The sequence below is a fragment of the Salmo salar genome, chromosome ssa17 (assembly GCF_905237065.1).
Source record: "Salmo salar chromosome ssa17, Ssal_v3.1, whole genome shotgun sequence".
NCBI lineage: Eukaryota > Metazoa > Chordata > Actinopteri > Salmoniformes > Salmonidae > Salmo > Salmo salar.
Window position 1 is genome coordinate 20397963 of NC_059458.1, and position 22759 is coordinate 20420721.

Here is a 22759-nt window from a genome sequence, read left to right on the forward strand (position 1 = left end):
ATGGCTTAGGAGGCCAGTGTCTTAGGCCACTCGGGTACTGTGAAATCCTTTTGACCTATACGAACTGATAGAAGCAGTAAAAATAAGGTGTAACGGAAGGCACTTACACATGCCCATGATATAGAGAATTTTTATTGTTCGCACTTCATTGCTAAAAATAAACTGTTTAGCAGAGGATGGTTTCGATCCATCGACCTCTGGGTTATGGGCCCAGCACGCTTCCGCTGCGCCACTCTGCTTTCAGCCACTCCAGAAAAGAGTAAGACCCACAATCCATGGCTTAGGAGGCCAGTGGCATAGGCCACTGGGGTACTGTGAAATCCTTTTCACCTATGCGAACTGATAGAAGCAGTAAAAAAAATGTGTAACGGAAGGCACTTACACATGCCCATGATAATAAGAAAAACATTTATTGTTCGCACTTCATTGCTAAAAATAAACTGTTTAGCAGAGGATGGTTTCGATCCATCGACCTCTGGGTTATGGGCCCAGCACGCTTCCGCTGCGCCACTCTGCTTTCAACCACTGCAGAAAAGAGTAAGACCCACAATCCATGGCTTAGGAGGCCAGTGTCTTAGGCCACTCGGGTACTGTGAAATCCTTTTGACCTATACGAACTGATAGAAGCAGTAAAAATAAGGTGTAACGGAAGGCACTTACACATGCCCATGATATAGAGAAAAAATTTATTGTTCGCACTTCATTGCTAAAAATAAACTGTTTAGCAGAGGATGGTTTCGATCCATCGACCTCTGGGTTATGGGCCCAGCACGCTTCCTCTGCGCCACTCTGCTTTCAACCACTCCAGAAAAGAGTAAGACCCACAATCCATGGCTTAGGAGGCCAGTGTCTTAGGCCACTGGGGTACTGTGAAATCCTTTTCAATTATACGAACTGATAGAAGCAGTAAAAAAAATGTGTAACGGAAGGCACTTACAGATGCCCATGATATAGAGAAAAAAAATTATTGTTCGCACTTCATTGCTAAAAATAAACTGTTTAGCAGAGGATGGTTTCGATCCATCGACCTCTGGGTTATGGGCCCAGCACGCTTCCGCTGCGCCACTCTGCTTTTAGACTATGCAGAAAAGAGTAGGAATCACAATCCATGTCTTAGGAGGCCAGTGTCTCAGGCCACTGGTGTACTGCGAAATCCTTTTCACCTATACGAACTGATAGAAGCAGTAAAAAAAAGGTGTAACGGAAGGCACTTACACATGCCCATGATATAGAGAAAAAAAAGTATTGTTCGCACTTCATTGCTAAAAATAAACTGTTTAGCAGAGGATGGTTTCGATCCATCGACCTTTGGGTTATGGGCCCAGCATGCTTCCGCTGCGCCACTCTGCTTTCAACCACTCCAGAAAAGAGTAAGACCCACAATCCATGGCTTAGGAGGCCAGTGTCTTAGGCCACTCGGGTACTGTGAAATCCTTTTGACCTATACGAACTGATAGAAGCAGTAAAAATAAGGTGTAACGGAAGGCACTTACACATGCCCATGATATAGAGAATTTTTATTGTTCGCACTTCATTGCTAAAAATAAACTGTTTAGCAGAGGATGGTTTCGATCCATCGACCTCTGGGTTATGGGCCCAGCACGCTTCCGCTGCGCCACTCTGCTTTCAGCCACTCCAGAAAAGAGTAAGACCCACAATCCATGGCTTAGGAGGCCAGTGGCATAGGCCACTGGGGTACTGTGAAATCCTTTTCACCTATGCGAACTGATAGAAGCAGTAAAAAAAATGTGTAACGGAAGGCACTTACACATGCCCATGATATAGAGAAAAAAAATTATTGTTCGCACTTCATTGCCTAAAATAAACTGTTTAGCAGAGGATGGTTTCGATCCATCGACCTCTGGGTTATGGGCCCAGCACGCTTCCGCTGCGCCACTCTGCTTTCAACCACTGCAGAAAAGAGTAAGACCCACAATCCATGGCTTAGGAGGCCAGTGTCTTAGGCCACTCGGGTACTGTGAAATCCTTTTGACCTATACGAACTGATAGAAGCAGTAAAAATAAGGTGTAACGGAAGGCACTTACACATGCCCATGATATAGAGAAAATTTTATTGTTCGCACTTCATTGCTAAAAATAAACTGTTTAGCAGAGGATGGTTTCGATCCATCGACCTCTGGGTTATGGGCCCAGCACGCTTCCGCTGCGCCACTCTGCTTTCAGCCACTCCAGAAAAGAGTAAGACCCACAATCCATGGCTTAGGAGGCCAGTGGCATAGGCCACTGGGGTACTGTGAAATCCTTTTCACCTATGCGAACTGATAGAAGCAGTAAAAAAATGTGTAACGGAAGGCACTTACACATGCCCATGATAATAAGAAAAACATTTATTGTTCGCACTTCATTGCTAAAAATAAACTGTTTAGCAGAGGATGGTTTCGATCCATCGACCTCTGGGTTATGGGCCCAGCACGCTTCCGCTGCGCCACTCTGCTTTCAACCACTGCAGAAAAGAGTAAGACCCACAATCCATGGCTTAGGAGGCCAGTGTCTTAGGCCACTCGGGTACTGTGAAATCCTTTTGACCTATACGAACTGATAGAAGCAGTAAAAATAAGGTGTAAAGGAAGGCACTTACACATGCCCATGATATAGAGAAAATTTTTTATTGTTCGCACTTCATTGCTAAAAATAAACTGTTTAGCAGAGGATGGTTTCGATCCATCGACCTCTGGGTTATGGGCCCAGCACGCTTCCTCTGCGCCACTCTGCTTTCAACCACTCCAGAAAAGAGTAAGACCCACAATCCATGGCTTAGGAGGCCAGTGTCTTAGGCCACTGGGGTACTGTGAAATCCTTTTCAATTATACGAACTGATAGAAGCAGTAAAAAAATGTGTAACGGAAGGCACTTACAGATGCCCATGATATAGAGAAAAAAAATTATTGTTCGCACTTCATTGCTAAAAATAAACTTTTTAGCAGAGGATGGTTTCGATCCATCGACCTCTGGGTTATGGGCCCAGCACGCTTCCGCTGCGCCACTCTGCTTTTAGACTATGCAGAAAAGAGTAGGAATCACAATCCATGTCTTAGGAGGCCAGTGTCTCAGGCCACTGGTGTACTGCGAAATCCTTTTCACCTATACGAACTGATAGAAGCAGTAAAAAAAAGGTGTAACGGAAGGCACTTACACATGCCCATGATATAGAGAAAAAAAAGTATTGTTCGCACTTCATTGCTAAAAATAAACTGTTTAGCAGAGGATGGTTTCGATCCATCGACCTTTGGGTTATGGGCCCAGCATGCTTCCGCTGCGCCACTCTGCTTTCAACCACTCCAGAAAAGAGTAAGACCCACAATCCATGGCTTAGGAGGCCAGTGTCTTAGGCCACTGGTGTACTGTGAAATCCTTTTGACCTATACGAACTGATAGAAGCAGTAAAAATAAGGTGTAACGGAAGGCACTTACACATGCCCATGATATAGAGAATTTTTATTGTTCGCACTTCATTGCTAAAAATAAACTGTTTAGCAGAGGATGGTTTCGATCCATCGACCTCTGGGTTATGGGCCCAGCACGCTTCCGCTGCGCCACTCTGCTTTCAGCCACTCCAGAAAAGAGTAAGACCCACAATCCATGGCTTAGGAGGCCAGTGGCATAGGCCACTGGGGTACTGTGAAATCCTTTTCACCTATGCGAACTGATAGAAGCAGTAAAAAAAATGTGTAACGGAAGGCACTTACACATGCCCATGATAATAAGAAAAACATTTATTGTTCGCACTTCATTGCTAAAAATAAACTGTTTAGCAGAGGATGGTTTCGATCCATCGACCTCTGGGTTATGGGCCCAGCACGCTTCCGCTGCGCCACTCTGCTTTCAACCACTGCAGAAAAGAGTAAGACCCACAATCCATGGCTTAGGAGGCCAGTGTCTTAGGCCACTCGGGTACTGTGAAATCCTTTTGACCTATACGAACTGATAGAAGCAGTAAAAATAAGGTGTAACGGAAGGCACTTACACATGCCCATGATATAGAGAAAAAATTTATTGTTCGCACTTCATTGCTAAAAATAAACTGTTTAGCAGAGGATGGTTTCGATCCATCGACCTCTGGGTTATGGGCCCAGCACGCTTCCTCTGCGCCACTCTGCTTTCAACCACTCCAGAAAAGAGTAAGACCCACAATCCATGGCTTAGGAGGCCAGTGTCTTAGGCCACTGGGGTACTGTGAAATCCTTTTCAATTATACGAACTGATAGAAGCAGTAAAAAAAATGTGTAACGGAAGGCACTTACAGATGCCCATGATATAGAGAAAAAAAATTATTGTTCGCACTTCATTGCTAAAAATAAACTGTTTAGCAGAGGATGGTTTCGATCCATCGACCTCTGGGTTATGGGCCCAGCACGCTTCCGCTGCGCCACTCTGCTTTTAGACTATGCAGAAAAGAGTAGGAATCACAATCCATGTCTTAGGAGGCCAGTGTCTCAGGCCACTGGTGTACTGCGAAATCCTTTTCACCTATACGAACTGATAGAAGCAGTAAAAAAAGGTGTAACGGAAGGCACTTACACATGCCCATGATATAGAGAAAAAAAGTATTGTTCGCACTTCATTGCTAAAAATAAACTGTTTAGCAGAGGATGGTTTCGATCCATCGACCTTTGGGTTATGGGCCCAGCACGCTTCCGCTGCGCCACTCTGCTTTCAACCACTCCAGAAAAGAGTAAGACCCACAATCCATGGCTTAGGAGGCCAGTGTCTTAGGCCACTCGGGTACTGTGAAATCCTTTTGACCTATACGAACTGATAGAAGCAGTAAAAATAAGGTGTAACGGAAGGCACTTACACATGCCCATGATATAGAGAAAATTTTATTGTTCGCACTTCATTGCTAAAAATAAACTGTTTAGCAGAGGATGGTTTCGATCCATCGACCTCTGGGTTATGGGCCCAGCACGCTTCCGCTGCGCCACTCTGCTTTCAGCCACTCCAGAAAAGAGTAAGACCCACAATCCATGGCTTAGGAGGCCAGTGGCATAGGCCACTGGGGTACTGTGAAATCCTTTTCACCTATGCGAACTGATAGAAGCAGTAAAAAAAATGTGTAACGGAAGGCACTTACACATGCCCATGATATAGAGAAAAAAAATTATTGTTCGCACTTCATTGCCTAAAATAAACTGTTTAGCAGAGGATGGTTTCGATCCATCGACCTCTGGGTTATGGGCCCAGCACGCTTCCGCTGCGCCACTCTGCTTTCAGCCACTCCAGAAAAGAGTAAGACCCACAATCCATGGCTTAGGAGGCCAGTGGCATAGGCCACTGGGGTACTGTGAAATCCTTTTCACCTATGCGAACTGATAGAAGCAGTAAAAAAAATGTGTAACGGAAGGCACTTACACATGCCCATGATAATAAGAAAAACATTTATTGTTCGCACTTCATTGCTAAAAATAAACTGTTTAGCAGAGGATGGTTTCGATCCATCGACCTCTGGGTTATGGGCCCAGCACGCTTCCGCTGCGCCACTCTGCTTTCAACCACTGCAGAAAAGAGTAAGACCCACAATCCATGGCTTAGGAGGCCAGTGTCTTAGGCCACTCGGGTACTGTGAAATCCTTTTGACCTATACGAACTGATAGAAGCAGTAAAAATAAGGTGTAACGGAAGGCACTTACACATGCCCATGATATAGAGAAAAAAATTTATTGTTCGCACTTCATTGCTAAAAATAAACTGTTTAGCAGAGGATGGTTTCGATCCATCGACCTCTGGGTTATGGGCCCAGCACGCTTCCTCTGCGCCACTCTGCTTTCAACCACTCCAGAAAAGAGTAAGACCCACAATCCATGGCTTAGGAGGCCAGTGTCTTAGGCCACTGGGGTACTGTGAAATCCTTTTCAATTATACGAACTGATAGAAGCAGTAAAAAAAATGTGTAACGGAAGGCACTTACAGATGCCCATGATATAGAGAAAAAAAATTATTGTTCGCACTTCATTGCTAAAAATAAACTGTTTAGCAGAGGATGGTTTCGATCCATCGACCTCTGGGTTATGGGCCCAGCAAGCTTCCGCTGCGCCACTCTGCTTTTAGACTATGCAGAAAAGAGTAGGAATCACAATCCATGTCTTAGGAGGCCAGTGTCTCAGGCCACTGGTGTACTGCGAAATCCTTTTCACCTATACGAACTGATAGAAGCAGTAAAAAAAAGGTGTAACGGAAGGCACTTACACATGCCCATGATATAGAGAAAAAAAAGTATTGTTCGCACTTCATTGCTAAAAATAAACTGTTTAGCAGAGGATGGTTTCGATCCATCGACCTTTGGGTTATGGGCCCAGCATGCTTCCGCTGCGCCACTCTGCTTTCAACCACTCCAGAAAAGAGTAAGACCCACAATCCATGGCTTAGGAGGCCAGTGTCTCAGGCCACTGGTGTACTGTGAAATCCTTTTGACCTATACGAACTGATAGAAGCAGTAAAAATAAGGTGTAACGGAAGGCACTTACACATGCCCATATTATAGAGAATTTTTATTGTTCGCACTTCATTGCTAAAAATAAACTGTTTAGCAGAGGATGGTTTCGATCCATCGACCTCTGGGTTATGGGCCCAGCACGCTTCCGCTGCGCCACTCTGCTTTCAGCCACTCCAGAAAAGAGTAAGACCCACCATCCATGGCTTAGGAGGCCAGTGGCATAGGCCACTGGGGTACTGTGAAATCCTTTTCACCTATGCGAACTGATAGAAGCAGTAAAAAAAATGTGTAACGGAAGGCACTTACACATGCCCATGATAATAAGAAAAACATTTATTGTTCGCACTTCATTGCTAAAAATAAACTGTTTAGCAGAGGATGGTTTCGATCCATCGACCTCTGGGTTATGGGCCCAGCACGCTTCCGCTGCGCCACTCTGCTTTCAACCACTGCAGAAAAGAGTAAGACCCACAATCCATGGCTTAGGAGGCCAGTGTCTTAGGCCACTCGGGTACTGTGAAATCCTTTTGACCTATACGAACTGATAGAAGCAGTAAAAATAAGGTGTAACGGAAGGCACTTACACATGCCCATGATATAGAGAAAAAAATTTATTGTTCGCACTTCATTGCTAAAAATAAACTGTTTAGCAGAGGATGGTTTCGATCCATCGACCTCTGGGTTATGGGCCCAGCACGCTTCCTCTGCGCCACTCTGCTTTCAACCACTCCAGAAAAGAGTAAGACCCACAATCCATGGCTTAGGAGGCCAGTGTCTTAGGCCACTGGGGTACTGTGAAATCCTTTTCACCTATACGAACTGATAGAAGCAGTAAAAAAAATGTGTAACGGAAGGCACTTACACATGCCCATGATATAGAGAAAAAAAATTATTGTTCGCACTTCATTGCTAAAAATAAACTGTTTAGCAGAGGATGGTTTCGATCCATCGACCTCTGGGTTATGGGCCCAGCACGCTTCCGCTGCGCCACTCTGCTTTCAACCACTGCAGAAAAGAGTAAGACCCACAATCCATGGCTTAGGAGGCCAGTGTCTTAGGCCACTCGGGTACTGTGAAATCCTTTTGACCTATACGAACTGATAGAAGCAGTAAAAATAAGGTGTAACGGAAGGCACTTACACATGCCCATGATATAGAGAAAAAAATGTATTGTTCGCACTTCATTGCTAAAAATAAACTGTTTAGCAGAGGATGGTTTCGATCCATCGACCTCTGGGTTATGGGCCCAGCACGCTTCCTCTGCGCCACTCTGCTGTCAACCACTCCAGAAAAGAGTAAGACCCACAATCCATGGCTTAGGAGGCCAGTGTCTTAGGCCACTGGGGTACTGTGAAATCCTTTTCACCTATACAAACTGATAGAAGCAGTAAAAAAAATGTGTAACGGAAGGCACTTACACATGCCCATGATATAGAGAAAAAAATTAATTGTTCGAACTTCATTGCTAAAAATAAGATGTTTAGCAGAGGATGGTTTCGAGCCATCGACCTCTGGGTTATGGGCACAGCACGCTTCAGCTGCGCCACTCTGCTTTTAGACTATGCAGAAAAGAGTAGGAATCACAATCCATGGCTTAGGAGGCCAGTGTCTCAGGCCACTGGTGTACTGCGAAATCCTTTTCACCTATACGAACTGATAGAAGCAGTAAAAAAAAGGTGTAACGGAAGGCACTTACACATGCCCATGATATAGAGAAAAAAATTAATTGTTCGCACTTCATTGCTAAAAATAAGCTGTTTAGCAGAGGATGGTTTCGATCCATCGACCTCTGGGTTATGGGCCCAGCACGCTTCCGCTGCGCCACTATGCTTTCAACCACTCCAGAAAAGAGTAAGACCCACAATCCATGGCTTAGGAGGCCAGTGTCTTAGGCCACTGGGGTACTGTGAAATCCTTTTCACCTATACGAACTGATAGAAGCAGTAAAAAAAAGGTGTAACGGAAGGCACTTACACATGCCCATGATATAGAGAAAAAAATTAATTGTTCGAACTTCATTGCTATAAATAAGCTGTTTAGCAGAGGATGGTTTCGATCCATTGACCTCTGGGTTATGGGCCCAGCACGCTTCGGCTGCGCCACTCTGCTTTCAACCACTCCAGAAAAGAGTAAGACCCACAATCCATGGCTTAGGAGGCCAGTGTCTTAGGCCACTGGGGTACTGTGAAATCCTTTTCACCTATACGAACTGATAGAAGCAGTAAAAAAAATGTGTAACGGAAGGCACTTACACATGCCCATGATATAGAGAAAAAAATGTATTGTTCGCACTTCATTGCTAAAAATAAACTGTTTAGCAGAGGATGGTTTCGATCCATCGACCTCTGGGTTATGGGCCCAGCACGGTTCCGCTGCGCCACTCTGCTTTTAGACTATGCAGAAAAGAGTAGGAATCACAATCCATGGCTTAGGAGGCCAGTGTCTCAGGCCACTGGTGTACTGCGAAATCCTTTTCACCTATACGAACTGATATAAGCAGTAAAAAAAAGGTGTAACGGAAGGCACTTACACATGCCCATGATATAGAGAAAAAAATGTATTGTTCGCACTTCATTGCTAAAAATAAACTGTTTAGCAGAGGATGGTTTCGATCCGTCGACCTCTGGGTTATGGGCCCAGCACGCTTCCGCTGCGCAACTCTGCTTTCAACCTATCCAGAAAAGAGTAAGACCCACAATCCATGGCTTAGGAGGCCAGTGTCTTAGGCCACTGGGGTACAGTGAAATCCTTTTCACCTATATGAACTGATAGAAGCAGTAAAAAAAATGTGTAACGGAAGGCACTTACACATGCCCATGATACAGAGAAAAAAATGTATTGTTCGCACTTCATTGCTAAAAATAAACAGTTCAGCAGAGGATGGTTTCGATCCATCGACCTCTGGGTTATGGGCCCAGCACGCTTCCGCTGCGCCACTCTGATTTCAACCACTCCAGAAAAGAGTAAGACCCACAATCCATGGCTTAGGAGGCCAGTGTCTTAGGCCACTGGGGTACTGTGAAATCCTTTTCACCTATACGAACTGATAGAAGCAGTAAAAAAAATGTGTAACGGAAGGCACTTATACATGCCCATGATATAGAGAAAAAAATGTATTGTTCGCACTTCATTGCTAAAAATAAACTGTTTAGCAGAGGATGGTTTCGATCCATCGACCTCTGGGTTATGGGCCCAGCACGCTTCCGCTGCGCCACTCTGCTTTGAGACTATGCAGAAAAGAGTAGGAATCACAATCCATGGCTTAGGAGGCCAGTGTCTCAGGCCACTGGTGTACTGCGAAATCCTTTTCACCTATACGAACTGATAGAAGCAGTAAAAAAGGTGTAACGGAAGGCACTTACACATGCCCATGATATAGAGAAAAAAATTAATTGTTCGCACTTCATTGCTAAAAATAAGCTGTTTAGCAGAGGATGGTTACGATCCATCGACCTCTGGGTTATGGGCCCAGCACGCTTCCGCTGCGCCACTCTGCTTTCAACCTCTCCAGAAAAGAGTAAGACCCACAATCCATGGCTTAGGAGGCCAGTGTCTTAGGCCACTGGGGTACTGTGAAATCCTTTTCACCTATACGAACTGATAGAAGCAGTAAAAAAATGTGTAACGGAAGGCACTTACACATGCCCATGATATAGAGAAAAAAAAATATTGTTCGCACTTCATTGCTAAAAATAAACTGTTTAGCAGAGGATGGTTTCGATCCATCGACCTCTGGGTTATGGGCCCAGCACGCTTCCGCTGCGCCACTCTGCTTTGAGACTATGCAGAAAAGAGTAGGAATCACAATCCATGGCTTAGGAGGCCAGTGTCTCAGGCCACTGGTGTACTGCGAAATCCTTTTCACCTATACGAACTGATAGAAGCAGTAAAAAAAATGTGTAACGGAAGGCACTTACACATGCCCATGATATAGAGAAAAAAAAATATTGTTCGCACTTCATTGCTAAAAATAAACTGTTTAGCAGAGGATGGTTTCGATCCATCGACCTCTGGGTTATGGGCCCAGCACGCTTCCGCTGCGCCACTCTGCTTTCAACCACTGCAGAAAAGAGTAAGACCCACAATCCATGGCTTAGGAGGCCAGTGTCTTAGGCCACTGGGGTACTGTGAAATCCTTTTCACCTATACGAACTGATAGAAGCAGTAAAAAAAATGTGTAACGGAAGGCACTTACACATGCCCATGATATAGAGAAAAAAATTAATTGTTCGAACTTCATTGCTAAAAATAAGCTGTTTAGCAGAGGATGGTTTCGATCCATCGACCTCTGGGTTATGGGCCCAGCACGCTTCCGCTGCGCCACTCTGCTTTCAACCACTCCAGAAAAGAGTAAGACCCACAATCCATGGCTTAGGAGGCCAGTGTCTTAGGCCACTGGGGTACTGTGAAATCCTTTTCACCTATACGAACTGATAGAAGCAGTAAAAAAAAGGTGTAACGGAAGGCACTTACACATGCCCATGATATAGAGAAAAAAATTAATTGTTCGCACTTCATTGCTAAAAATAAGCTGTTTAGCAGAGGATGGTTTCGATCCATCGACCTCTGGGTTATGGGCCCAGCACGCTTCCGCTGCGCCACTCTGCTTTCAACCTCTCCAGAAAAGAGTAAGACCCACAATCCATTGCTTAGGAGGCCAGTGTCTTAGGCCACTGGGGTACTGTGAAATCCTTTTCACCTATACGAACTGATAGAAGCAGTAAAAAAAATGTGTAACGGAAGGCACTTACACATGCCCATGATATAGAGAAAAAAATGTATTGTTCGCACTTCATTGCTAAAAATAAACTGTTTAGCAGAGGATGGTTTCGATCCATCGACCTCTGGGTTATGGGCACAGCACGCTTCCGCTGCGCCACTCTGCTTTTAGACTATACAGAAAAGAGTAGGAATCACAATCCATGGCTTAGGAGGCCAGTGTCTTAGGCCACTGGGGTACTGTGAAATCCTTTTCACCTATACGAACTGATAGAAGCAGTAAAAAAAATGTGTAACGGAAGGCACTTACACATGCCCATGTTATAGAGAAAAAATTAATTGTTCGCACTTCATTGCTAAAAATAAGCTGTTTAGCAGAGGATGGTTTCGATCCATCGACCTCTGGGTTATGGGCCCAGCATGCTTCCGCTGCGCCATTCTGCTTTCAAACACCCCAGATGGGACTTGAACCCACAATCACTGGCTTAGGAGGCCAGTGCCTTATCCATTAGGCCACTGGGGCACTGTAGTTCATTTACGACCAGTACAAACTCATTGAAGCAGTAAAAAAAATGTGTAACAGAAGGCACTGACAAATGCCCATGATATAGCAGATTTTTTTTCTTCGCACTTCAATGCTAAAAACAAACTGTTTAGCAGAGGATGGTTTCGATCCATCGACCTCTGGGCCCAGCACGCTCCGCTGCGCCACTCTGCTTTCAACCACTCCGTGAAAAGAGTAGGAATCACAATCCATGGCTTAGGAGGCCAGTGTCTCTGGCCACTGGTGTACTGTGAAATCTTTTTCACCTATACGAACTGATAGAAGCAGTAAAAAAAATGTGTAACGGAGGGCACTGACACATGCCCATGCTATAGCGAGAAAAAAAAATGTGTTCACACATCATTGCTAGAAATAAACTGTTTAGCAGAGGATGGTTTCGATCCATCGACCTCTGGGTTATGGGCCCAGCACGCTTCCGCTGCGCCACTCTGCTTTCCACCACTGCAGAAAAGAGTAAGACCCACAATCCATGGCTTAGGAGGCCAGTGTCTTAGGCCACTGGGGTACTGTGAAATCCTTTTCACCTATACGAACTGATAGAAGCAGTAAAAAAAAGGTGTAACGGAAGGCACTTACACATGCCCATGATATAGAGAAAAAAATTAATTGTTCGAACGTCATTGCTAAAAATAAGCTGTTTAGCAGAGGATGGTTTCGATCCATTGACCTCTGGGTTATGGGCCCAGCACGCTTCGGCTGCGCCACTCTGCTTTCAACCACTCCAGAAAAGAGTAAGACCCACAATCCATGGCTTAGGAGGCCAGTGTCTTAGGCCACTGGGGTACTGTGAAATCCTTTTCACCTATACGAACTGATAGAAGCAGTAAAAAAATGTGTAACGGAAGGCACTTACACATGCCCATGATATAGAGAAAAAAATGTATTGTTCGCACTTCATTGCTAAAAATAAACTGTTCAGCAGAGGATGGTTTCGATCCATCGACCTCTGGATTATGGGCCCAGCACGCTTCCGCTGCGCCACTCTGCTTTTAGACTATGCAGAAAAGAGTAGGAATCACAATCCATGGCTTAGGAGGCCAGTGTCTCAGGCCACTGGTGTACTGCGAAATCCTTTTCACCTATACGAACTGATAGAAGCAGTAAAAAAAATGTGTAACGGAAGGCACTTACACATGCCCATGATATAGAGAAAAAAATTAATTGTTCGAACTTCATTGCTAAAAATAAGCTGTTTAGCAGAGGATGGTTTCGATCCATCGACCTCTGGGTTATGGGCCCAGCACGCTTCCTCTGCGCCACTCTGCTTTCAACCAATCCAGAAAAGAGTAAGACCCACAATCCATGGCTTAGGAGGCCAGTGTCTTAGGCCACTGGGGTACTGTGAAATCCTTTTCACCTATACGAACTGATAGAAGCAGTAAAAAAAATGTGCAACGGAAGGCACTTACACATGCCCATGATATAGAGAAAAAAAAATATTGTTCGCACTTCATTGCTAAAAATAAACTGCTTAGCAGAGGATGGTTTCGATCCATCGACCTCTGGGTTATGGGCCCAGCACGCTTCCGCTGCGCCACTCTGCTTTCAAACACCACAGATGGGACTTGAACCCACAATCACTGGCTTAGGAGGCCAGTGCCTTATCCATTAGGCCACTGGGGCACTGTAGTTCATTTACGACCAGTACAAACTCATTGAAGCAATAAAAAAAATGTGTAACAGAAGGCACTGACAAATGCCCATGATATAGCAGATTTTTTTTCTTCGCACTTCAATGCTAAAAACAAACTGTTTAGCAGAGGATGGTTTCGATCCATCGACCTCTGGGCCCAGCACGCTTCCGCTGCGCCACTCTGCTTTCAACCACTCCGTGAAAAGAGTAGGAATCACAATCCATGGCTTAGGAGGCCAGTGTCTCTGGCCACTGGTGTACTGTGAAATCTTTTTCACCTATACGAACTGATAGAAGCAGTAAAAAAAATGTGTAACGGAAGGCACTGACACATGCCCATGCTATAGCGAGAAAAAAAATGTGTTCACACATCATTGCTAGAAATAAACTGTTTAGCAGAGGATGGTTTCGATCCATCGACCTCTGGGTTATGGGCCCAGCACGCTTCCGCTGCGCCACTCTGCTTTCAACCACTGCAGAAAAGAGTAAGACCCACAATCCATGGCTTAGGAGGCCAGTGTCTTAGGCCACTGGGGTACTGTGAAATCCTTTTCACCTATACTAACTGATAGAAGCAGTAAAAAAAAGGTGTAACGGAAGGCACTTACACATGCCCATGATATAGAGAAAAAATGTATTGTTCGAACGTCATTGCTAAAAATAAGCTGTTTAGCAGAGGATGGTTTCGATCCATTGACCTCTGGGTTATGGGCCCAGCACGCTTCGGCTGCGCCACTCTGCTTTCAACCACTCCAGAAAAGAGTAAGACCCACAATCCATGGCTTAGGAGGCCAGTGTCTTAGGCCACTGGGGTACTGTGAAATCCTTTTCACCTATACGAACTGATAGAAGCAGTAAAAAAAATGTGTAACGGAAGGCACTTACACATGCCCATGATATAGAGAAAAAAATGTATTGTTCGCACTTCATTGCTAAAAATAAACTGTTCAGCAGAGGATGGTTGCGATCCATCGACCTCTGGATTATGGGCCCAGCACGCTTCCGCTGCGCCACTCTGCTTTTAGACTATGCAGAAAAGAGTAGGAATCACAATCCATGGCTTAGGAGGCCAGTGTCTCAGGCCACTGGTGTACTGCGAAATCCTTTTCACCTATACGAACTGATAGAAGCAGTAAAAAAGGTGTAACGGAAGGCACTTACACATGCCCATGATATAGAGAAAAAAATTAATTGTTCGCACTTCATTGCTAAAAATAAGCTGTTTAGCAGAGGATGGTTTCGATCCATCGACCTCTGGGTTATGGGCCCAGCACGCTGCCGCTGCGCCACTCTGCTTTCAACCTCTCCAGAAAAGAGTAAGGCCCACAATCCATGGCTTAGGAGGCCAGTGTCTTAGGCCACTGGGGTACTGTGAAATCCTTTTCACCTATACGAACTGATAGAAGCAGTAAAAAAAATGTGCAACGGAAGGCACTTACACATGCCCATGATATAGAGAAAAAAATTAATTGTTCGAACTTCATTGCTAAAAATAAGCTGTTTAGCAGAGGATGGTTTCGATCCATCGACCTCTGGGCCCAGCACGCTTCCGCTGCGCCACTCTGCTTTCAACCACTCCAGAAAAGAGTAAGACCCACAATCCATGGCTTAGGAGGCCAGTGTCTTAGGCCACTGGGGTACTGTGAAATCCTCTTCACCTATACGAACTGATAGAAGCAGTAAAAAAAATGTGTAACGGAAGGCACTTACACATGCCCATGATATAGAGAAAAAAATGTATTGTTCGCACTTCATTGCTAAAAATAAACTGTTTAGCAGAGGATGGTTTCGGTCCATCGACCTCTGGGTTATGGGCCCAGCACGCCTCCGCTGCGCCACTCTGCTTTTAGACTATGCAGAAAAGAGTAGGAATCACAATCCATGTCTTAGGAGGCCAGTGTCTCAGGCCACTGGTGTACTGCGAAATCCTTTTCACCTATACGAACTGATAGAAGCAGTAAAAAAAAGGTGTAACGGAAGGCACTTACACATGCCCATGATATAGAGAAAAAAATTAATTGTTCGAACTTCATTGCTAAAAATAAGCTGTTTAGCAGAGGATGGTTTCGATCCATCGACCTCTGGGTTATGGGCCCAGCACGCTTCCTCTGCGCCACTCTGCTTTCAACCAATCCAGAAAAGAGTAAGACCCACAATCCATGGCTTAGGAGGCCAGTGTCTTAGGCCACTGGGGTACTGTGAAATCTTTTTCACCTATACGAACTGATAGAAGCAGTAAAAAAAATGTGTAACGGAAGGCACTTACACATGCCCATGATATAGAGAAAAAAAATTATTGTTCGCACTTCATTGCTAAAAATAAACTGTTTAGCAGAGGATGGTTTCGATCCATCGACCTCTGGGTTATGGGCCCAGCACGCTTCCGCTGCGCCACTCTGCTTTCAAACACCCCAGATGGGACTTGAACCAACAATCACTGGCTTAGGAGGCCAGTGCCTTATCCATTAGGCCCCTGGGGCACTGTAGATCATTTACGACCAGTACAAACTCATTGAAGCAGTAAAAAAAATGTGTAACAGAAGGCACTGACAAATGCCCATGATATAGCAGATTTTTTTTCTTCGCACTTCAATGCTAAAAACAAACTGTTTAGCAGAGGATGGTTTCGATCCATCGACCTCTGGGCCCAGCACGCTTCCGCTGCGCCACTCTGCTTTCAACCACTCCGTGAAAAGAGTAGGAATCACAATCCATGGCTTAGGAGGCCAGTGTCTCTGGCCACTGGTGTACTGTGAAATCTTTTTCACCTATACGAACAGATAGAAGCAATAAAAAAAATGTGTAACGGAAAGCACTGACACATGCCCATGCTATAGCGAGAAAAAAAAATGTGTTCACACATCATTGCTAGAAATAAACTGTTTAGCAGAGGATTGTTTCGATCCATCGACCTCTGGGTTATGGGCCCAGCACGCTTCCGCTGCGCCACTCTGCTTTCAACCACTCCAGAAAAGAGTAAGACCCACAATCCATGGCTTAGTAGGCCAGTGTCATAGGCCACTGGGGTACTGTGAAATCCTTTTCACCTATACGAACTGATAGAAGCAGTAAAAAAAATGTGTAACGGAAGGCACTTACACATGCCCATGATATAGAGAAAAAAATTAATTGTTCGAATTTCATTGCTAAAAATAAGCTGTTTAGCAGAGGATGGTTTCGATCCATCGACCTCTGGGTTATGGGCCCAGCACGCTCCCGCTGCGCCACTCTGCTTTTAGACTATGCAGAAAAGAGTAGGAATCAAAATCCATGGCTTAGGAGGCCAGTGTCTCAGGCCACTGGTGTACTGCGAAATCCTTTTCACCTATACGAACTGATAGAAGCAGTAAAAAAAAGGTGTAACGGAAGGCACTTACACATGCCCATGATATAGAGACAAAAATTAATTGTTCGCACTTCATTGCTAAAAATAAGCTGTTTAGCAGAGGATGGTTTCGATCCATCGACCTCTGGGTTATGGGCCCAGCACGCCTCCGCTGCGCCACTCTGCTTTCAACCACTCCAGAAAAGAGTAAGACCCACAATCCATGGTTTAGGAGGCCAGTGTCTTAGGCCACTGGGGTACTGTGAAATCCTTTTCACCTATACGAACTGATAGAAGCAGTAAAAAAAATGTGTAACGGAAGGCACTTACACATGCCCATGATATAGAGAAAAGAAATTATTGTTCGCACTTCATTGCTAAAAATAAACTGTTTAGCAGAGGATGGTTTCGATCCATCGACCTCTGGGCCCAGCACGCTTCCGCTGCGCCACTCTGCTTTCAACCACTGCAGAAAAGAGTAAGACCCACAATCCATGGCTTAGGAGGCCAGTGTCTTAGGCCACTGGGGTACTGTGAAATCCTTTTGACCTATACGAACTGATAGAAGCAGTAAAAAAAAGGTGTAACGGAAGGCACTTACACATGCCCATGATATAGAGAAAAAAATTAATTTGCAAACAGCCATTCTTTTCGACTTTCGAGCAGGCTTGCCACCCAGCATTGCTGACGTGTCAGGCATTGCTGGTGATACAGGAGAATATGGGTATGAATCCTAGCTGTGCCTGCACTCTGACCTGTTATCCTAATAACGTACCTATTACTTGTGAAACGTCCTCCTAAATGGATTGAAAAATCCTCCTTTCAGGTACAAGAAATAGACAGGCAGAGGGTTCAAGAAAATGACTTGCTCTTGGTGAGGCTCGAAGTCACCACCTCAGCATTTCTTCGCTGCATACTGCTGTATAAGTACCACGGGCTAACCGATTGCACCACAGGATTCATCAACAACACACTCACTTATCACCATATTTTGCACAAAAAGAGCTGTTCGATATTCGAACCAAGTCGTTAATACAATTGAGGTGACTGGCTAGCTCAGTCGGTAGAGCATAAGCCTCTTAATCTCAGGGTCGTGGGTTTGAGCTCCACGTTGTGTGGTGCTTTTCTCTGCTGAAGCACCAACTCACTTTGCAAACAGCCATTTGTTTGGACTTCCGAGCAGGCTTGCCACCCTGCATTGCTGAAGTGTCAGGCATAGCTGGTGATACAGAAGACTATGAATTTTAATCCTAGCTTTGCCTGCTCTCTGCCATTTTATCTCAATGACATACCTATTACTTATGAAACGTCCTCCTAAATGGATTGAATAAATGCTCCTTTACTGGACAAGAAATAGATAAGCAGAGTGTTCAAGAAAAATACTTGCTCCTGGTGAGGCTCAAACTCACAACCTTGTCATCGATTTGATGCATACTGATGTATAAGTACTACACGCTAACGATTGCACCACTGGATCCATTAAAAACACTCTCACTGATCACCATATTTTGCACAAACAGAGCTGATCGATATTCGAACCAAGTCATTAATACCATTTAGGTGCCTGGCTAGCTCTGTCGGTAGAGCATGAGACTCTTAATCTCAGGGTTGTGGGTTCGAGCTCCACGTTGGGCTGTCCTTTTCTCCGCCGAAGCACCAACTCACTTTGCAAACAGCCATTCGTTTCGACTTTCGAGCAGGCTTGCCACCCTGCTTTGCTGAAGTGTCAGGCATAGCTGGTGATACAGAAGACTATGAATTTGAATCCTAGCTTTGCCTGCTCTCTGACATTTTATCTCAATGACATACCTATTACTTATGAAACGTCCTCCTAAATGGATTGAATAAATGCTCCTTTACTGGACAAGAAATAGATAAGCAGAGTGTTCAAGAAAAATACTTGCTCCTGGTGAGGCTCAAACTCACAACCTTGTCATCGATTTGATGCATACTGATGTATAAGTACTACACGCTAACGATTGCACCACTGGATCCATTAAAAACACTCACTGATCACCATATTTTGCACAAACAGAGCTGTTCGATTTTCGAACCAAGTCATTAGTACCATTTAGGTGCCTGGCTAGCTCAGTCGGTAGAGCATGAGACTCTTAATCTCAGGGTCGTGGGTTCGAGCTCCACGTTGGGCTGTCCTTTTCTCCGCCGAAGCACCAACTCACTTTGCAAACAGCTATTCGTTTGGACTTTCGAGCAGGCTTGCCACCCTGCATTGCTGAAGTGTCAGGCATAGCTAGCTGGTGATACAGAAGACTATGAATTTGAATCCTAGCTTTGCCTGCTCTCTGACATTTTATCTCAATGACATACCTATTACTTATGAAACGTCCTCCTAAATGGATTGAATAAATGCTCCTTTACTGGACAAGAAATAGATAAGCAGAGTGTTCAAGAAAAATACTTGCTCCTGGTGAGGCTCAAACTCACAACCTTGTCATCGATTTGATGCATACTGATGTATAAGTACTACACGCTAACGATTGCACCACTGGATCCATTAAAAACACTCTCACTGATCACCATATTTTGCACAAACAGAGCTGATCAATATTCGAACCAAGTCATTAGTACCATTTAGGTACCTGGCTAGCTCAGATGGTAGAGCATGAGACTCTCAGGGTCGTGGGTTCGAGCCCCACGTTGGGCGGATCTTTTCTGCCGAAGAACCAACTCACTTTGCAAACAGCCATTTGTTTTGACTTTCGAGCAGGCTTGCCACCCTGCATTGCTGAAGTGTCAGGCATTGCTGGTGATACAGAAGAATATGAGTTTGAATCCTAGCTGTGCCTGCACTCTGACATTTTATCTCAATGACGTACCTATTACTTGTGAAACGTCCTCCTAAATGGATTGAATAAATGCTCCTTTACAGGACAAGAAATAGACAGGCAGAGTGTTCAAGAAAAATACTTGCTCCTGGTGAGGCTCAAAGTCACAACCTTGTCAGCGATTTCTTGATGCATACTGATGTATAAGTACTACACGGCTAACCGATTGCACCACAGGATCCATTAAAAACACTCTCACTGATCACCATATTTTGCCCAAAAGAGCTGTTCGATATTCGAACCAAGTCGTTAATACCATTGAGGTGCCTGGCTAGCTCTGTCGGTAGAGCATGAGACTCTTAATCTCAGGGTCGTGGGTTCGAGCCCCACGTTGGGTGACTTTTCTCGGCCGAAGCACCAACTCACTTTGCAAACAGCCATTCGTTTGGACTTTAGAGCAGGCTTGCCACCCTGCATTGCTGAAGTGTCAGGCATAGCTGGTGATACCGAAGACTATGAATTTGAATCCTAGCTTTGCCTGATCTTTGCCATTTTATCTCAATGACATACCTATTACTTATGAAACGTCCTCCTAAATGGATTGAATAAATGCTCCTTCACTGGACAAGAAATAGATAAGCAGAGTGTTCAAGAAAATTACTTGCTCCTGGTGAGGCTCAAACTCACAACCTTGTCATCGATTTGATGCATACTGATGTATAAGTACTACACGCTAACGATTGCACCACTGGATCCATTAAAAACACTCTCACTGATCACCATATTTTGCACAAACAGAGCTGATCGATATTCGAACCAAGTCATTAATACCATTTAGGTGCCTGGCTAGCTCTGTCGGTAGAGCATGAGACTCTTAATCTCAGGGTTGTGGGTTCGAGCTCCACGTTGGGCTGTCCTTTTCTCCGCTCGAAGCACCAACTCACTTTGCAAACAGCCATTCGTTTCGACTTTCGAGCAGGCTTGCCACCCTGCTTTGCTGAAGTGTCAGGCATAGCTGGTGATACAGAAGACTATGAATTTGAATCCTAGCTTTGCCTGCTCTCTGACATTTTATCTCAATGACATACCTATTACTTATGAAACGTCCTCCTAAATGGATTGAATAAATGCTCCTTTACTGGACAAGAAATAGATAAGCAGAGTGTTCAAGAAAAATACTTGCTCCTGGTGAGGCTCAAACTCACAACCTTGTCATCGATTTGATGCATACTGATGTATAAGTACTACACGCTAACGATTGCACCACTGGATCCATTAAAAACACTCACTGATCACCATATTTTGCACAAACAGAGCTGTTCGATTTTCGAACCAAGTCATTAGTACCATTTAGGTGCCTGGCTAGCTCAGTCGGTAGAGCATGAGACTCTTAATCTCAGGGTCGTGGGTTCGAGCTCCACGTTGGGCTGTCCTTTTCTCCGCCCGAAGCACCAACTCACTTTGCAAACAGCTATTCGTTTGGACTTTCGAGCAGGCTTGCCACCCTGCATTGCTGAAGTGTCAGGCATAGCTAGCTGGTGATACAGAAGACTATGAATTTGAATCCTAGCTTTGCCTGCTCTCTGACATTTTATCTCAATGACATACCTATTACTTATGAAACGTCCTCCTAAATGGATTGAATAAATGCTCCTTTACTGGACAAGAAATAGATAAGCAGAGTGTTCAAGAAAAATACTTGCTCCTGGTGAGGCTCAAACTCACAACCTTGTCATCGATTTGATGCATACTGATGTATAAGTACTACACGCTAACGATTGCACCACTGGATCCATTAAAAACACTCTCACTGATCACCATATTTTGCACAAACAGAGCTGATCAATATTCGAACCAAGTCATTAGTACCATTTAGGTACCTGGCTAGCTCAGATGGTAGAGCATGAGACTCTCAGGGTCGTGGGTTCGAGCCCCACGTTGGGCGGATCTTTTCTGCCGAAGAACCAACTCACTTTGCAAACAGCCATTTGTTTTGACTTTCGAGCAGGCTTGCCACCCTGCATTGCTGAAGTGTCAGGCATTGCTGGTGATACAGAAGACTATGAATTTTAATCCTAGCTTTGCCTGCTCTCTGACATTTTATCTCAATGACATACCTATTACTTATGAAACGTCCTCCTAAATGGATTGAATAAATGCTCCTTTACTGGACAAGAAATAGATAAGCAGAGTGTTCAAGAAAAATACTTGCTCCTGGTGAGGCTCAAACTCACAACCTTGTCATCGATTTGATGCATACTGATGTATAAGTACTACACGCTAACGATTGCACCACAGGATCCATTAAAAACACTCTCCCTGATCACCATATTTTGCCCAACAGAGCTGTTCGATATTCGAACCAAGTCATTAATACCATTGAGGTCCCTGGCTAGCTCTGTCGGTAGAGCATGAGACTCTTAATCTCAGGGTCGTGGGTTCGAGCCCCACGTTGGGCTGACCTTTTCTCGGCCGAAGCACCAACTCACTTTGCAAACAGCCATTCGTTTGGACTTTAGAGCAGGCTTGCCACCCTGCATTGCTGAAGTGTCAGGCATAGCTGGTGATACCGAAGACTATGAATTTGAATCCTAGCTTTGCATGATCTTTGATTTTTTATCTCAATGACATACCTATTACTTATGAAACGTCCTCCTAAATGGATTGAATAAATGCTCCTTCACTGGACAAGAAATAGATAAGCAGAGTGTTCAAGAAAATTACTTGCTCCTGGTGAGGCTCAAACTCACAACCTTGTCATCGATTTGATGCATACTGATGTATAAGTACTACACGCTAACGATTGCACCACAGGATCCATTAAAAACACTCTCACTGATCACCATATTTTGCACAAACAGAGCTGTTCGATATTCGAACCAAGTCATTAAAACTATTGAGATGCCTGGCTAGCTCAGTCGGTAGAGCATGAGACTCTTAATCTCAGGGTCGTGGGTGTGAGCCCCATGTTGGGTGGTCCATTTCTCCGCCGAAGCACCAACTCACTTTGCAAACAGCCATTCATTTGGACTTTCGAGCAGGCTTGCCACCCTGCATTGCTGAAGTGTCAAGCATAGCTGGTGATACAGAAGACAATGAATTTGAATCCTAGCTTTGCCTGCTCTCTGACATTTTATCTCAATGACATACCTATTACTTATGAAACGTCCTCCTAAATCATGGGCATGTGTAAGTGCCTTCCATTACACATTTTTTTTACTGCTTCTATCAGTTCGTATAGGTGAAAAGGATTTCGCAGTACCCCAGTGGCCTAAGACAC

At 44.5% G+C, this 22759-nt stretch overlaps 2 non-coding genes across 2 annotated transcripts; both read right to left on the reverse strand.

Annotated features, from left to right (window-relative positions):
- Nucleotides 1–11620: 11620 nt before the first annotated feature.
- trnar-ccu (transfer RNA arginine (anticodon CCU)) lies at nt 11621–11693 on the reverse strand. Its single transcript has one exon. It is a non-coding gene; the product is annotated as a tRNA-Arg (tRNA).
- Nucleotides 11694–13285: 1592 nt separating this feature from the next.
- On the reverse strand, nt 13286–13358 carry trnar-ccu (transfer RNA arginine (anticodon CCU)). The gene has a single exon. It is a non-coding gene; the product is annotated as a tRNA-Arg (tRNA).
- Between the last annotated feature and the right edge of the window lie 9401 nt (nt 13359–22759).